Source organism: Pelobates fuscus, chromosome 13 (genome assembly GCF_036172605.1).
Source record: "Pelobates fuscus isolate aPelFus1 chromosome 13, aPelFus1.pri, whole genome shotgun sequence".
Classification (NCBI taxonomy): Eukaryota; Metazoa; Chordata; class Amphibia; order Anura; family Pelobatidae; genus Pelobates; species Pelobates fuscus.
In genome coordinates, this window is record NC_086329.1 from 23,933,704 (window position 1) to 23,951,416 (window position 17,713).

Sequence of the window (17,713 nt, forward strand, 5' to 3'; positions counted from 1 at the left end):
GTAGCCTAAGCCATTATTAACTGGACATAATACATTTTAATAGTAACATCTGATCAATAAACGACACTTATTGAAGAAGGTGATGAGTCTATAATTGCAATTATTGAGATTCATAAAAATAAAACATAGCTTCATCTCCTTTATTTACCATTTTGTTTGATGACCACAGCTAATAATGTCAGTAGTGTTGATTGTGAATCACTAGTTTAATTGTGTTATTGAAACTGGTCACCAATTAAAATTCTCCAAAATCAGTAAAAATAACCCCACAAACACAATGACATTGATTGTTGAACGGTTTAGGAAAAAAAAAAAAAAAAAAATTGCTTTCTTTTTATGGTAGCAGCCGACGAACCCTAGAACAGTCTAATAAGAGCTACAAAAATCAATATCTAGCATGTTTCCACTGTGAAAAACCCCACAAACTGCCCATTTGAAATGCTGGAAATTTGATGTGTACTTTAGTTATGAATTGACATTTATGCTTCTTTTGGCAGGAAAGTGTCACTAGCTACCAGCCACGGTTAGAGGAATTGTCGCTAAAGTTTAGTCATGAGTACAGTATATTCAATGATGACAGACACAGCTAAAAATAGTCCTGTGTGCAAAACGTCACTTAGCAACTTCACAGTAACCAAATGATTTGTAAGATAGAGAGTCCTTTTAAATATTGTAGTTTGTATATTTTGACATAAGCTTTTGATTAAAGGGGCTCTGTCATCTCCTGGAATGTGCATAATTAGAACAGATCAGTGTGAGGTGAGCTATGTTAGCCTGATGCTCTCCTCCACAGGCATCACCATACTTGACCAACTGGCGATTTATCGGTTAAGGGCCCACGCCAGTGCTGTCCTATCGCTAATGCGCAAGAGTTTATGGAGGATCCCGTGAGACCATGGGAGCCTTCACAGATATTATCTAAAGATGAGCAGGATAATCCTCTATTCCCACAGCCATTGCTAGCGACAGCTGTGGGAACTGAATCATTTTGGGAGCTGTAGCTCCGCCTTTTTTCAACTTGAGAATTTACCACAAAAAAAAAGTAAAATATCTGTTTTGTCTTACGATATCTTTTGACTGCGTTGGAATTTGAGTGAAATTCCAACACAGTCTTTACGAGCATTTCATAAAGATTTTATCTTTAAGAAAAGCTCAAATGTCTTTATGGGGTGACGGAGCCTTTTAACCCCTTAAGGACACATGACATGTGTGACATGTCATGAGTTCCTTTTATTCCAGAAGTTTGGTCCTTAAGGGGTTAAAGATCCTGGTAAAGTGCATCGTATGAGTCTGTTCGAATGCATGTGCATCTCTTTGTACCATATTGGTTGTAGGTAGAAAATCTACTTCAATGTAGAAAACATTTATATAATAATTAAGGGGACCGTTTTTTGTATTTGTGACCTGTCGTACGTCATCTTCAAATGGAGTCCGAGGATCTTTAACATCGCTAGTCTATACTTTGTTTTAAAATATAGAAATATAAAGTATGTCCAGGACACATATACTTGAAAATGAGAGTAATCTCAATGTATACTTCCTGGTAAAACATTTTATAAATAAATATTCTTATACTGCCGTTCAAAAAATGTTGCACTTTTGCCCTTATTTTTTTAATACATCTTCACAAATGTTAAAGGGAATTTCAGGCTGGAGGGATGAACCCAATTTTAATGCGCTATTTACATTATACTTTCAAAATGTGCAAAAATAAACTTATAAACCATATTCACATTTAGGTTCTTGCACTTGTTGCAAAGTCAAAGGTTTTATTGCTCCTTCCATAAGCTCTGCCCAGCCAGTCAACATTCTCCAATTCTGGAGCTGATAATATCCCATAAACCCTTGCCCAGAAGGAGGGCATGCAATTTAGCATTTGGCTGCAAATAACACATAGGATGAATATAGCTACTAGCCGTCTACTGTCGGCTTCATTTCCAGTTTTGTATGTGTAGAGCAGTTAGACACTAGAGCGGCCAGGTATTTCCACGGTAAGACAGACGGTGGACTGAGAGACTTTCAGAGGAAGTAGGAGATAGGGGTTTTAACATTTTAATCGTACACCATACACATACGTTGACAAACGTGGTTGGTATATCTCTTAGGAGGTAAGTTTATAGCTACGCCATTTTTATATTGTTTTATTTATTTTCAGCAGCTCCCAGGGATCTAAAATAACGCATGTTATATTCCTTATAGTATTCATTTTAAAAGGTCACCCTAAGCACCAAAAAACACATTTTGGTTCGTAGGTGACATCCCTTTTGGCTAGCAAAATAAAACATTGCCATTTCTGATAAATGGCAATCTTTGCATTTTTGCTTTAACCCCTTAAGGACACATGACGTGTGTGACACGTCATGATTCCCTTTTATTCCAGAAGTTTGGTCCTTAAGGGGTTAAACTCACTTCAGGTGGTCATGATACACATAGCCAATAGTGACATTAGCACCTGGAGATCTTGGAATTTCAAAAAAGGTCTTTGTGTTGGATTAACCGGTAATCACGCAGCCTTTGGCTCCAATCGTTATCTGTGAAGAGCAATGGCCAAGAACAGAGTCATCATGAATTAGGCTGCAGAGAGAGACTGTCCTGACTGCCCTAAATGTATATTTATCTGTTGTTATTTTATCCTTCAAGTGTTCCTTTAAACTATACATTCTATTCATTATTGTTTCCACAGCACACTTTTATTGGTATGCTCTAATGCTAGAGGCATTATAGCCTATATATAAGAGTATCACTCTTTATACATAAATCTCAAACTATTTTTGTTAGTGTGTGATAGGCTGGATGTCAAGGTTTAGAAGATGCTGTGCCTGTCACCAGAACAACTGTCATTTAAAGGACCACTATAGACACCCAGACTACTTCAGCTCAATGAAGTGGTCTGGGGGCAAGGTCCATCTAGGGTTAACCCTGCAGCTGAAAACATAGCAGTTTCAGAGAAACTGCTATGTTTATATTAGGGTTAATCCAGCCTCTAGTGGCTGTCTCACTGACAGCCGCTAGAGGCGCTTCTGCGCTTCTCACTGTGAGAAGACGCTGACGTCCATAGGAAAGCATTTAGAAATGCTTTCCTATGGACGTATTGAATGCACGTGCAGCTCTTGCCACGCATGCGCATTCAGCTCTGACATCGAAAGAGGGATGAGAGTTCCCCAGCGGCGAGAGAGCCCGGCGCTGGAGAAAGATAAGTGTTTAACCCCTTCCTCCCCCTTCAGCCTGGCGAGAGTGGGACCCTGAGGGTGGGGGGAACCTAAAGACCCTATAGTGCCAGGAAAACAAGTTTGTGAATCCCCATGAATGAAATACATCTTGTGTTTTAGGTGTAATTGTTTATTTTAAATATTGAAGAGTGTAACAGTCAAAAAGAGAAGCATTGCAGAGTACTGGTTACTAAACTTCTGCAGGTACTCCAGCAGAATCAAGATCTGACTGCACTTACTTTATTGGGCTGCACGTTATTGGATGTTGAGATCAAATTCTTGTATTGTTAATTGCTTGCTGATCAAAAACTATTTAAAACATTTTTTTTTTTAAACTTGTTAATAAACTGGTACTGTAGATCTTTTAAGATCCAAAATGCTGAACTGCTATAAGAACATTTTATAAACCCATACAGCCCTTGGTGTAAAATTGGTTCTAGCAAATAGTTTTCAGTTTCTACATTAAAGTTCCTGTGCATAAATTTGAGTGCCACTTTGTGTAAACATAAAATGCCTTGAAAATAGAGCAGATGGCAACGTTTTACTACCAAACATTCACTCTCTCCAAAACAGGTAGCAATAGAACCGATGGGACAAGTCACATGAAAGGTTTTAGATTGGATTAGATTAGGCCATCGACCAGGTATTATTAGAGAGTTACCATTCTTTCTGGTGGAAATGAAACTGATGTAAGTGACGATATTAAGTGATCTTCATTTGTCAGAAAAAATCACTTAAGTCTATGAAACAATAACTTATTTCATGGCCGAGGGGGAACTTAACTGATGTCTGTGCAGAGGGGGAACATAATGCGCAGCGAGAGCAGCGAATGCATTAGGCCTTCCCTACAGGAAAGCATTGAATCCTGTGGGGTTGTGCAAGATCTTGGATGTCCTCATACAAAGCGTGAGGATGTCCAGCTTTCTTTAACAAAGTCAAACTCAGTGAAACAGCAGGAAGTGCTTCTAATGGCTGTCTGGGAGACACCCATGAGAGACAGGCTTAACCCTGCAAGGTAAACATTGCCGCTTCTCTAAGACAGCAGTGTTTTACATTGCAGGGTGAAGGGAACTGGGAGAGGGCACCCAGACCACTTCAATGACATGAAGTGGTCTTGGAGACTATGGTGTCTCCTGAAGTTTGAAAAATGTATTCATAGAACTAAATTATGGAACAGTTGCAATAGAAAGCAAATTCCGTGTAATACAAGCAAAATACTAATCTTTTTGAGGGGAGGCAGAGAATTTGCAAAGAAAATGAAAACGTTGATAACTGCTTGTAAAGAAAAAAAAAATTGTGGTGACTGTTTTTGGAATTGTGGTTAACATTGTGAATTAATGCACAGAATCTGATTATGTAATAGGTAAGATTGTCCTGGCTAACAAATGGATACAAATTTACTGAGGCTTGCTTTGACAAACAATGTCAGCAAGGGATATCTGTTCTTTACATTTTAATTCAATACACTGGTCTAAACTGAAACACAATTGTATACAACAAGAGAAGAGCACGAATGTGCCCAAAAAAGTTACCTGATTATTGGGACATATGATACAATCAACAAAACAAAGCACTGAAAATGTGCCTTTTTTCACATCACTTCATTGTGCTACAATACACCATACTGTGTTCTGCCATTTGTACAAAATGTTCCAAATGAGCATATTCTTTGTTCTTATGTAAAAAGAACACTCAAATATTGTCCCAGACTTTACAAGACTGCAATAAAATAAATGGTATCTCTAAGCAAAGGGTGGCGTTATTTACAAGAAAATAAATAAAGCAATAACACACACACAAAAGTTAAAGGGACACTATAGTCACTTGAACAACTTTAGCTTAATGAAGCAGTTTTGGTGTATAGAACATGCCCCTGCAGCCTCACTGCTCAATCCTCTGCCATTTAGGAGGTAAATCCCTTTGTTTATGAACCCTAGTCACACCTCCCTGCATGTGACTTGCACAGCCTTCCATAAACACTTCCTGTAAAGAGAGCCCTATTTAGGCTTTCTTTATTGCAAGTTCTGTTTAATTAAGATTGTCTTATCCCCTGCTATGTTAATAGCTTGCTAGACCCTGCAAGAGCCTCCTGTATGTGATTAAGGTTCAATTTAGAGATTGAGATACAATTATTTAAGGTAAATTACATCTGTTTGTTTGAAAGTGAAACCAGTTTTTTTTTCATGCAGGCTCTGTCAATCATAGCCAGGGGAGGTGTGGCTAGGGCTGCATAAACAGAAACAAAGTGATTTAACTCCTAAATGACAGAGAATTGAGCAGTGAAATTGCAGGGGAATGATCTATACACTAAAACTGCTTTATTTAGCTAAAGTAATTTAGGTGACTATAGTGTTCCTTTAATATAATAAATTAGTCAAAACAATTAGTAAATTAATTTTTTTTAATCTTTTGTGGAGACATACTATTTTTTACAGAGGATCAGTCTGGACATGTGCCCTATCATCAAATTAATAGTGGTCCGTGAAGAAACTGGATAGTCTTTCATTGTGGAAGCCATCATGATTGTATATTGATTCCGCAGAAAAACACTGAATGAAGGTACCTGTCTGGAACCAGGGATAACAGGATTATATACTAAACAATGAATCGTTGTGCAAACCTAAGGCCAAAATAATAAAGCTGGAATCGTAGCAAAGTTAAATCATTTTTCCAATTTGATCATTTGGTCCTAAATTTGCAAATTCACTAAAATACTTTGGACAGGTGACGGTTTAGAGAATAATCGGAGGCATGGTAGACTTTTTCTCTTTTATTATCTACATTATTTCGGGTTTGCAGAACTAAAAGTCTGCTGTATCCCTAAAAAAATGGTATGATAAGAATTATTACAATTGGAAAAAGAGCTGAATTAAAATGCCGTCTGCTACCAATAAGAAGTGTAATGTACGTCTTGGTCCAGCCAAAGATTAGGGAACCCATGTAGAGCACTTTGTTTAGCAGATTATGACACCATCCATGCACTTCAGGAAGAAGTGTATACATGCAGGATACAGGATAGATACATACATATGTATACATAAATAACCAAGATCTAGATGTAAAATGTTCAGATTTTTCTTTGTGACAGTCTCAAACACATGATCATTTAATGGATTGTAACCCACACAGGACTGATGGGATATACTTATGGTCTGAGGTGTCCAAACGGTCAGACAGTAGCTAGAGTCTTTCAGAGCTGTTTTTCCCCCTATGCTGCCAGTTCTTTGCTTGCTATGGAATGGAAGCTGAGAAAGAGCCAGATATTGCCTGGGGCTGTCAAAAGGTGGTTCCTGTTGCAAAGCAGGATGTAAAACCAGACATGTTCTGCCAAAAACCGTTACCCTTTACAGAAAGTGTCCTCCCCCCAACTGTCGCCGGTCCAACTTGTATGCTTTTAAATCAGATATCAATGGAAGTTCTAAGCATGAAGAAGGCAACCCGTTTTTATTTGTGCAGGTAGGTAAGAGTTAAACATATTGCTGTACATTTAGCACTACATGTATACCTGTATACTATTAATTTTACAATGATATAATATATACCGTAAACAGATTAGGCATAAATTCCTTAAAACAATTAAATTAATCTGCAAATTATGGAATACATTTTTTTTTTATTTTATTTTTTTAAAGGCATACCTGTCTACCAGTAGTCATGAATTGGTCTGTGTATATTTTTGTAAAATAAGACTCTGGGTTCACAAACCACAACAGGAAATCATTTTCCATAAACACTACACAACATTGTCAGTAATACAAACAAACACGTGGGTCTTTATGACTATGCATTGGTGCAGTATACAACCCTTTTTACGGACTAAGCAGCCCTATATTACTACATATATGCAGATCTCGGCAGAGGTTCGGAGGAAAAAAAGCAATAAATAGAGATAATGGTATGGGAGAGAAACAAAAGTGGCTAAACTTGAGAGACATTAAAACTCGGGGGATTAAGAAGCATTTTAAGGATTCGTTGATGGGTGAACTAATAGAATGAGATTAGATAAATCAGAAGTTTTTGATCGAGATTGGGAATTTGAAGCGAGTACAGGGTTTCATAGTTTGTAGCTGGGATAAGCCTGAAAACAGACGTTCGCCATGACCTGTGGTTTGGAGTTTTTGTTTGGCCTGCGGTTTGGTATTAAGCTTTGGTTAGGAGAATTTATAATGGTGTGTGCTCATTTTAAAGGGCAGCCTCTTCAATATAGTTAATCATAAAAAAACCAAAAAGCTTGAGTTTTGGGCATAAATGCAGAACTGTCAGGCACATAAGATTTTATGATGTATGTGTGTGACACGCCATGACTATAATGACTATAATGATGTCAGGGACGAAGGTGCATTACCGAAAGCACCGAAACGCGCGTCGACCACCATTACTGGATGTCTATGCTGTACTACTATTTACTCCTTAGGTATCTATTATTATTTTTGAGGATCTCACTTCAATAACTCCAGAGCATACTCCCTACATCTGGTTACCTTATCCAGATGGTCAGAGTATTCTTTTAGTTCTTCTGAGTAGGGGTTAGGCCCCAGGACACTTCTGGAGTGTCCATCTAGGTGTCACTTCCACCAGTGGGGAGGGGTTCCAACTTTTTTTGGACCCACCAACACGGGTGGATTTTTTCACTTTTGTACATAACTACAATTGTCATACGCTTTGGCCACCTTTGCCTCTTTGGGGGTTTTGCAACTACTGGCTTGCTTTGAAATGACATTTCTTTATTCACGTTTCGCCTGTTTCAGATTTCACCTGTCAAGCAGCTCTACTTGAACCGATTTCAGACTTCCATAAACAAGTGGTCCTTTTCTATGCTCTGCACTGACTTACATGTACATATCAGTTACAAAAGTTACAATAAGACTATCAAATACGACTAAGGAGCGGTTGAAGTGAAGCTAACTAAAGCCGTGTGAGTGGGGTGATTGCTTTGACTTTGCTGGGAAAAAAAACAAACCCACAAACATCGTTGGAGGGAGGTCGCCTATTTTTGGACTAGAAGTGGAATAAGCATTCTAATTTCAACTTTCGTAAAACTGTAAAACAGAATGACAAAAATATATTTTTGATTTATTAAATGGTTCATATTCTCAGGCTCCCCCCATGAGAACATTAACGTTCATTATGTGTGTTATTTCTACAGAACCACCTGTGCCAACGAAAGGAGTCACCTGATTTCATGTCATGCAAGCAGATCCTGAAACTGCTTCTCAAGCCTGAGAACAAATTCTGCAGGCTCGCACAACAAGTGCATAAAGGAAAGAGTTAGAAAACTATTCAAATAATAATCAAGATACGTTCAGGCTGAGCCTGAAGGGAATAGGTGAAGAAAAGGTTTTCAATTATAGCTGCAACGGTCACACTGTAAGCAAACAGAGCACAAGCAGTTACCCATTAAACCCGATAACAATACAAAGACTGGAGAGCAGTAAAGTAGGAGAAAAAAAAAATCTACAGGCTACAAATTATAGCAATGATAAATTAAGTCTGACATCCTTTGTTACGTTGCACTGGATGTGATACATATAAAATGACTGTGACAGAGGTCGCAATACGAAAGGGTCGTCAAGAATTCCTGCTAATATGTCTTTAAGTGGATGCTTAGTGTAAGCATATTTAGAATACAGTTTATTAACCCTTCTTGTGTCAAGGGTATATGAAACGTGCTGCACAATCGTTTAGCATGCAGATGATTTTCTTTTTTTACACTAAGAGAATTTGTAATAATCAAAAGTTACATTGTGGCAAACTTCAGTCTGTGCCATCAGGGCCTCTTTTGCCTCTTTATGGGAAGAGACAATGGTTCTAAAAAAAACAATTCATCTGAGGTGTCTTATTGGGTGTGCTTGATAAGTGCCCCGGAGAGTGATTATAAAACGCTGAGTACTATTGTACCACGATATGTGCAATAGTGTCAGGAGAGTCCGTAAGCATGCCTAAGGGTGTATCGATACAATTTCAAGATTTTTTTTTTAATAATAGTGTGTTTATATACGGCTTAAAATTTCCATATATATATATGAATACACAGCTTATCATTCAGGTTTTTTTTTTTCTTTCTATCTTGACCTTACCTCCATGTCATTGCCAGGGGCAAGGTTTACAAATAAAGCTTCCAGCGTTGGTTGTTTTTTTAATGATCACGGAATTCACATTCAAACTAAAAAAAATAAAATAAATATTGCTTACAGCCTCCCACAATTGCCATCTTGAGTCCTCCACGTTAAAGTATGAAGACATAACTTTGAGACTTGTTTATCTTATAATCCATACGCCTGCTGGGAATGTTGCACGTACTGGTCAAAAAATAGATACCTGGAGTTCACAGTCATCACTATATTTGTGAATGACAAATTCACTCTAAGAATCAGATTGTTATGGTGGCATGGAATGCCATTGGTTTTAACCCCTTAAGGACCAAACTTCTGGAATAAAAGGGAATCATGAAATGTCACACATGTCATGTGTCCTTAAGGGGTTAAAGGGGGTTAACGGACCGTCAAACCATACAGGCAATGCTTTAATGACAATTTCACAAAAATATTCTCCCATGAGAGTATAGTTCAAAGGGGAAAACGTTTCTCTAGAACGAGGAAAGCAAACCAACAAAACAAAAACTTTCTAATGAACCTATAGTGTCTATAATAAAGTCTGGCATATAGACAGTAAAATGTCTACTTTGTTAGTTAAATCCCAGAGACCATGATTATCACTTGTAGATTGTTATACCTGTAAAACTCTAAAAGGAAACTACATCACTGAACTATAAGGTGAAAATCCTTCAGCCAGTTTGCCAATATTGGTCTTCCCTGTGAGATTTTCTCACAATCCAGTAACATCAAAGTAATAATTACAAACACACACTTTGGCAGAAGGAGATCTGGATTGAGGTTTTTTTTTTTTTCTTTCGAGGGACAAATGTCAATATTTATCCGTCCTGTAGTAATTTGTTTTTTTATTCGACTGAAAATATGTGCCGAGAAGGAGCATCAAATATTTGAGTTTATACCTCTGTATTTGTTGATACACGGACATGGTTTCGTTTTGCATATTTGTATAGCCTTTTACTATGACAGATCTCGGCTGAGCACTTCACACTTCAAGCCTATCTGTAGAATTACTATCGCAGGAATGGGAAATGGTGGAACATTGTCCGGTGTGATCACTGAATGAAGGAAATTATGTTGTTTACCATTGATTCCCGCAGACAACGTACTGTACTGCGGCTGCTCTATGAGACAGAACAGAATCGAAAACTATTTAAAGAGACACTCCAGGCACCCAGACCACTTCTGCCCATTGGAGTGGTCTGGGCGCCAACTCCCACTACCCTTAACCCTGTGAGTGTAATTATTGCAGTTTTCATAAACTGCAATATTTACCTTGCAGGGTTAACTCCTCCTCTAGTGGCTGTCTACTAGACTGCCACTAGAGGGCACTTCCTAATCCATAGCACAGATTTTCTGTGCTATAACATCGCTGGACGTCCTCACGCTATGTGAGGATATCCAGCGTCACTGAAATCCCCATAGGAAAGCATTGAAAGCATCAATGCTTTCCTATGGGGAGGTCTAATGCATTAGGTCTCCCCGCCGCCGGCCGTACATGCGCAATAGGTCTCCTCCGCCAGATGACGTCGGCGGGGGAGGAGCGTGGGCAGCCCCTGAACCAGCACCGAGGGACATCGGCGCTGGATACAGGTAAGTCACTGAAGGAGTTTTAACCCCTTCATCAACATGGGATGGGGGGTGGGAGGGAGAGGGGACCTGCAGTGCCAGGAAAACTAATTGTTTTCCTGGCACTGGAGTGTCCCTTTAACAATGTGAATGCCATGCAACATATACATTTAGTAAACATGGCTACTAAGTTAAGCTTTAGCAAAGCCACATAAACAAACTACCATCATGAGCTAGGCTGCAACGCGGTTCTTATTGGCACTGACAGCTTCTTTTACCGACATCACCACTTGTTCGTTAAGTTATTGCTCTTCCATGAAACGCACACCTGTTTTTTGGGGGTTTTTGTTTCCTTTATTTTTATCTATTTTTTTTAATAAAATTTGGTTCTTAGCATTCAGGTGGGGTAATGTTAATGTAAACACTTCAGTACAAATATTTTAATATTGAGAAGCGAAATACACAGGCACAAATACATGAAGGCGGTAAGACTGAATATTATTGGCAAGGAGGATTTGTTTAGGGAAGGCAATTTGATTATTTACAAAAGATTATTTTTTGCTCTCCTATGTGGAAATACACCCTCTAACGACTTGTTATAGACTGAGTCATTAATTCTGTCTCTTTTTTGACGACATCCAACCTTATTTAAGTTGCCTTGCTACTGGAATTTTGAAATTTGGCAGTGCCTACAGGAAGACAAGTGAATGTTTATATTGCGTTAGAAAGGGAAATCAGTTAGCTGCTCGCTGGCAACCTTTGACTACAATTTCTAAGGTTGCTTTGTACCTGTAAGAGCATCTGTGACCCTATTTTGCAGCATGCGAGAGCAACGGGGCACTGTGAAGGCTGCAGCAGGAATATCAATCTAAAAGCTGGAAAAGGAGGCATTCAGAGGATTTAGAAAGCGGTTTTAATCTGGGGCTACCATGGACTTGTAATAACCACCCTGGTAGTTAATGTGTTAATAAAGATATAATAAAAATAATACGGAAAAAAGTAAAAGGGCACACAGGAACAATCATTTCTAAATAGTGGTAACATTTATTCAAGTGGTGGTTATAATACACAGATCTGTACCATAGCATCGCTCTAAGCAAACTTGCCAAACTGAGAACTGAAAGCGACTTAAATTAAATGTATTTTTCCCAGACATTCTTATGGAAAAATGCTCAATAAAAGGACATACTTCGAATTTATTTAATAACATTTCACTGCTCTATAAAACCAGGATCATGGTAACTTTATAATATTTGATAGAATGGTTTTTCAGAAAAAAAAAAGTTACACGTTTCTGCAGATGTAGACTGCTAAAGAGGTTCCAACAAGAATTGCCAAATCACAATATTATTTAGGGATATGTATAAAACAAAACAAACAGGCAAACTATATTTTAGGGCTAGAAACAAACAGAGTGGGGAAGGCACACTAAACAGTGCTTCCATTAAAAAGCTGATCCAACCATTCTGCAATATTTATTCAGCCATAAGTACAGGTCCTAAAGGGTATATGAACAGGAAAAAGTAAGAAAATAACCAATATTTTAGCACTATATAGACCGATAACGTGTTGCCTGTACATGCAAATATGCTGATGATCTGTGTGGAAATAGAGACTAAACAAGTAGGGTAATTAGAAAAGAGGAACATTGGTAGGTGTAAATGAGAGTTCTTGGTAACTAATGTTATTTTGGGGCTGGGTTACATGTTTAACTCTCTTTGATGATAGCGTGGGTGGTATGATCCTCACCTAGGATTCCTTGGAATTAGAAGAATGTGTATAAAAAAGATGATTGGCACAAATAAGGTGACAAATAAAGAGTTTCATTCCATTCTGAAGAAGCCCTGATAGGCGAAACGCGTTGTGGATTACTTTATTTTTATTGTGTATTTTAATATTAAAGATTTTTTGGTCACTTTGTTTGTGCCAATTATCTTTTTTATACACATTCTTCTGATTTTATTTCTACCTGGCATTTTATTTCCTGGACTCTAAGGAATCCTAGGTGGGGATCATACCACCTACGCTATAATCAAAGAGCATTGTTGTATTAAGGACAGATTTATTAATTGGTGTAACTTTAGATATTTGCTAAAAGCTCCCATGCCAATCAACTGAGAATGTAAATTCATTAGTATGTTTAATAAAGTATTTCCATTTAAAAAAATGAAATAAAAATGTTATACTCGATATGCTGAACCAGTCAGAGAGCAGTCAAATCTTACACCCTAGAGTGGGACAAGCAGGTCCTGGGTAGCCATAATTGCAACCCCCTCTGCTACTTCTTTAAAGAACACTCCAAGCACCATTACCACTACAATCTGTAGTGGTTATTCTACCAGGAGTACACTGGCGCCCCACCCATTCTATAACGCCAAACCAATTTTTTTAATAGTTTAACTTCTTACCTGCGTACAGCTTCCCACTTCCACTACTTACGTCGGAAATCAAAAACTTCCTAAGAATGAAAATGCCCTGCAGCGCTCACTGGCTAAGGGTGTCAGGAGAATTAATGGATGTGTCTGCTTAGGAATATTCTGCTTTCTGGCATTAGTAGTAGAGGAAATGAGTGGCACCCAGGTAAGGAGTCAAACTCTTCAGCAAGCTGTATTGGTCATGGTGGTTTGAGTGTTCCTTTAATTTACAAGTGTTACTAGTAAATGTAATCCCATAGTGTTCACTAAAGTAAGATGTAAAAAATTCTAAGTGAATTCCATATTCTAGGCAAAAATAGTCGAAATAAGAACTGTGACGGAGCTCCTATACTCCGACCGAGTACCTCTGCACAGTCCACTTCCTAGCCGCTTGCAGGGACCCTGGAACGCTTCAGTCCCAGACGTCGAAGCTTGACTGGGGTCTCTCCGGAGCTCTTCCTAAGCCCTTGGTGATGGTGACTACCGTCGCAAATCTCCCCCTTCCAATGGACACTAACCTGGGAGGAGACTCTGAACGGGTTTGCTCCCAAGTTAGTCATTTGGTTGACTCCAAGGCCAAAGCAATGTTCAGGAGAGAATACAGTTTTAAAAGAGCCCTTTACCCAGCCAATCTCGTCATCTCTCGTAGCATGTAATTGCCGCAGGGGAAAAGTGTAATCTACAATTTCTTCCTTAAGTCCTATCAACCGCTGGAAAGAATACAGAGCGTGAGATTGGCGAAAACTGTATTCCCCTTTACCAATATGGGACAAATATCCTTCTCCTTTTGTAGTTGGGAACAGAGGCCACACTCTGTCCCGATGCCAGCGCCTCGGGCTTGGGTTGTGGGGAGCTTCTCATTCTGCTGCTGGGGAGAAAGCCCAGTCAGCTCATCTCCTTGGTACATACTCAGCTGCTGGGGAGTGAGGATGTTGACCTCCCCTTCCTGAAGCTCTTTCTGCCACTGGGGAGAGAGACCGATGGTCTCCGCTCCCGATAACTCGAACTGTTGCTGGGGAGGGAGACCAACTGTCTCAGCTCCCATTTGCTCCGGCTGCCGATGGGGAGGGAGAGCAGATGTTTCCACTCCCAGTAACTCTAGCTGCCGCTGGGTCCACATGCCCCAGAGGTGAGGGGCCGGCTGCCCAGCATTCCTCTAATACGTGTGTGGAGACCTCCTGTGCTAAAAATCTAAGGGGCTTGTGGGCAGAGACCAGTGGTGCTCTGCCCTGATGCCAGCTCTTCTGCTAGAGTGACAGCTGCAATTTCAGTGGCCGATACTTGACAGTCCTGTGTCACCGATTGTTGTAGACAGAGTCTAGTAACACTCTGCCCTGCTGCAAGCTCTTCCGCTGGGGTTGCTCTCTAATGCTGGAGAGGGAGGTCAGTTACCTCTACTTCTGCACACTGGGTTGCACTTTGCCGCTGGAGAGAGAGGCCAACTGCAACTACCTCCGCTCCCTTGGTTGAGATCTGCCACTGGGGAGGGAGGCTGGGTGCCTGTACATCCGCACATTGGGTTTCTATCTGCCGCTGGGGAGGGAGGCTAACATCCTCTGATATAAAGTCAATTAAATCTGTGGGTACATCATCCCAGATCAGTTGCACGACCTCTTCTAAAGGGCCACTGCAAACCTCTTTTCACTGGAGACCTCCTCTCCTCTCAGCCATCAGAAACTCGTGGTCTCTCTTGGCTTGTTTTTCGACGGTCACCTGGAAGGTCTCCATCGAAACATTAGAGCCATACCAGGCCAGTCGCTGCCGCACCTCGAACAAAAACTCTGAGTCAGAGGATGCCATGCTTGCCTGCTCCAAGTCTATGGGTACCTCTGCTTATGAATTACCTCTGAAGAAAGCCAATCCCTCTGACATTCTCCTCTGGAATTCCTTTCCCAACAAGGACGCTGCACGAGTGCTAGCGCTGTCCCTCTCCAGAACATGTGCAGGTGTCCCAGGGACGTTTCCCCAGTCGCTAGGAAGCCATCCCACCGCTGCTACCAAATGTGACGGAGCTCCTGTACTCTGACCGAGTACCTCTACCCTGTCCATTTTCTAGCCGCTCGTCTAAGCTTGACTGGGGTCTCTCCAGAGCTCTTCCTGCTGACCAGTCTGCAGCCCTCCTTCCAGACAGGGATCGTCCCTTCTGTCTACACCTCTGCAGCTTTAGCTTCCAGGCAGGTATCATCTCCTCTGCCTATTCCTCTGGAGCTCTGCATACAGTGATTATATTTATTGCCTTTACATATAGGACTAGCCCATATGTTCATTACATATAGATTACTTTGACAACTCATTAAAAATACAAACAGTCAAATCACAGTAGACAACATACAGGAACTTATAATAACATAATGACATATTTATAAAGGGGTGGGAAAGACAATAATTAACAGAAAATATTTCTCCTGCCTGCAGAATTAGCTATACGCAAATCTACCCGAATATGTAAAATTAGCAAGCCTTGCTACTCAGGTAGTGCATAATTGTTGGCACTGTACAGGATCCACAGCCAAATCCACCAAGTTGATTGCAAGCATTAGCAAGACAGGAGAGCACATTAACATTTAACCCCAAACAACGACATTACACACACACCCTGCACCCACAATGGACACAGGGTGACTTAAACATAGAAATCACCCAGCTATCTCATTGAATTGTCTATCTTAAGCTCTTGGTGATGGTGACTCCTATCACAAGAACATTTAAAATAAAGTTTGAAATTCACTTTGAATTCTTGACAATTCACTTCAATGAATAACCCTGGCACTGTAATTGGAGCAAACAACCCAATATGCATTTTGAAGGCATTCTGAGTGCTATGTATTTCAAGATATTTTTTTTATAATGGTGCAGTTTTGATAGACATCAAGTAGAGTTTCTTTTTGTACTAATGCATTTAAGCGTTCCATAGGCAACAATAGCGAACGGTGGTGGGAGTAATTTGGTCAATGTAGAAGCTGGAAGGTCATGTGCAATATTGCAATGATATGGTGAGGACATCGATAGAATGTTTAAGCAGCTGGAATTGTTGTCTTGGAGATAATGCTTTTTGTCTTTTCTTACTTTATACATGGACGAATGATTTTTCTAATTCCAATAAGAGTGGGTTATATTAAATATCACCTTTAAATATCCTGCATTAATATGCATGACTGAAATTAAACCACAAAGTCAGAAAGTCAACATCTAACACAAAGCATATGGTGCAATATAATATGTAAACTAAATCACTCATTTACTAAAGGTTGTTCGGTTAAATGCAATGTGAAATTCTGAGCTAAAAATCAAACAAATCATCCACCCTTCTGATGCAAGTTATGCCATTAAGACAATTTGGTGAATTCATCAAAGGCCAAATGATTATCACTGATATTATCTGATAACAGTAGAATTGGCATCACATCTGCTGCACAGGTATTCTATTGTCAGTAGTAGACCACATAAATAGCAGATGGTTTGAGGAGAAAGTTGGAGAAATTACAGGGGGTTGTTTTTATCTGTTAGAAACTTGAAGGACTAAGTAGCAAGTAGCAGGAAGAGAAAACTTATCCAAGACAATTCTGTTTTCGGTTTTGATATTTTGGCTTTAAATTGGAAATTCGCTTTGAATTCCCAGCAATTGTCACTTTAGTAAATAACCCTATCCAAGTCTGCTATGCTTCCAGCAGTAGGTTAAAACCCTCTTTAGTCTGACACCCTCCCCAAACCACACCTTTTGCTCCTCCCCAACTATAAACTGTATCATGTCTCTTAATGCACTTGCAAAAGCACACAGAGATAGACATACACAGAGAAAGGCACCGACCAGACACACACAGGCAAACAAAGACACACACAGGCCACTTGTGTTTTCTTCTTTCTCCCACACTTCTCAACCTTTGTTTCCTCACATCTCTCCCTTCTGGTGTCTTCCTCCATCCTACATGGTTCCCATCTCGTGTGCCCTGAAATAGCATACTACCCATCACTGATGTGCCCCTCTATCTCATACACAAATGTAATGTAGTTTTCAATGTCCCCCAAAATGTACGAGGTCCTAGTGCTGCAGTGAAGCCCTGTGTAACATTGAAGCTGTGTGTACAAATATATTACTCTATTCTCATTCACTTTTACATGCTACACACACAAGCACAAAATGCATTTCCCTTCAGACCTATATTTTTGGTTAACTACAGCAAAAGATGAAGCATGATGGACTTTGTGTATCCGGCTGCACTGGGAGTTAAAGGGGCATTACTAGTTCTGGATGTAGTGATACTCCTTAAGCTCGCAGGCCACTGGTGCCATCCTCAAATTCCAGGAGTTTAACTGTCGTGGTTTGGTCCCTTTGCGCACTGTGGAAGTGGAAGTTATACTTAAGCATAAGAAATACAAATTTTATTGACATCTATATTTACTGAGTGTCAGA

General features: G+C 39.7%; 1 protein-coding gene across 2 annotated transcripts in view; it reads right to left on the minus strand.

Moving 5' to 3' along the window:
• Positions 1 to 17,713, minus strand: part of MIPOL1 (mirror-image polydactyly 1) — a 300,629-nt gene that overhangs the window by 152,344 nt on the left and 130,572 nt on the right. The gene's annotated exons all lie outside the window — the stretch shown is intronic.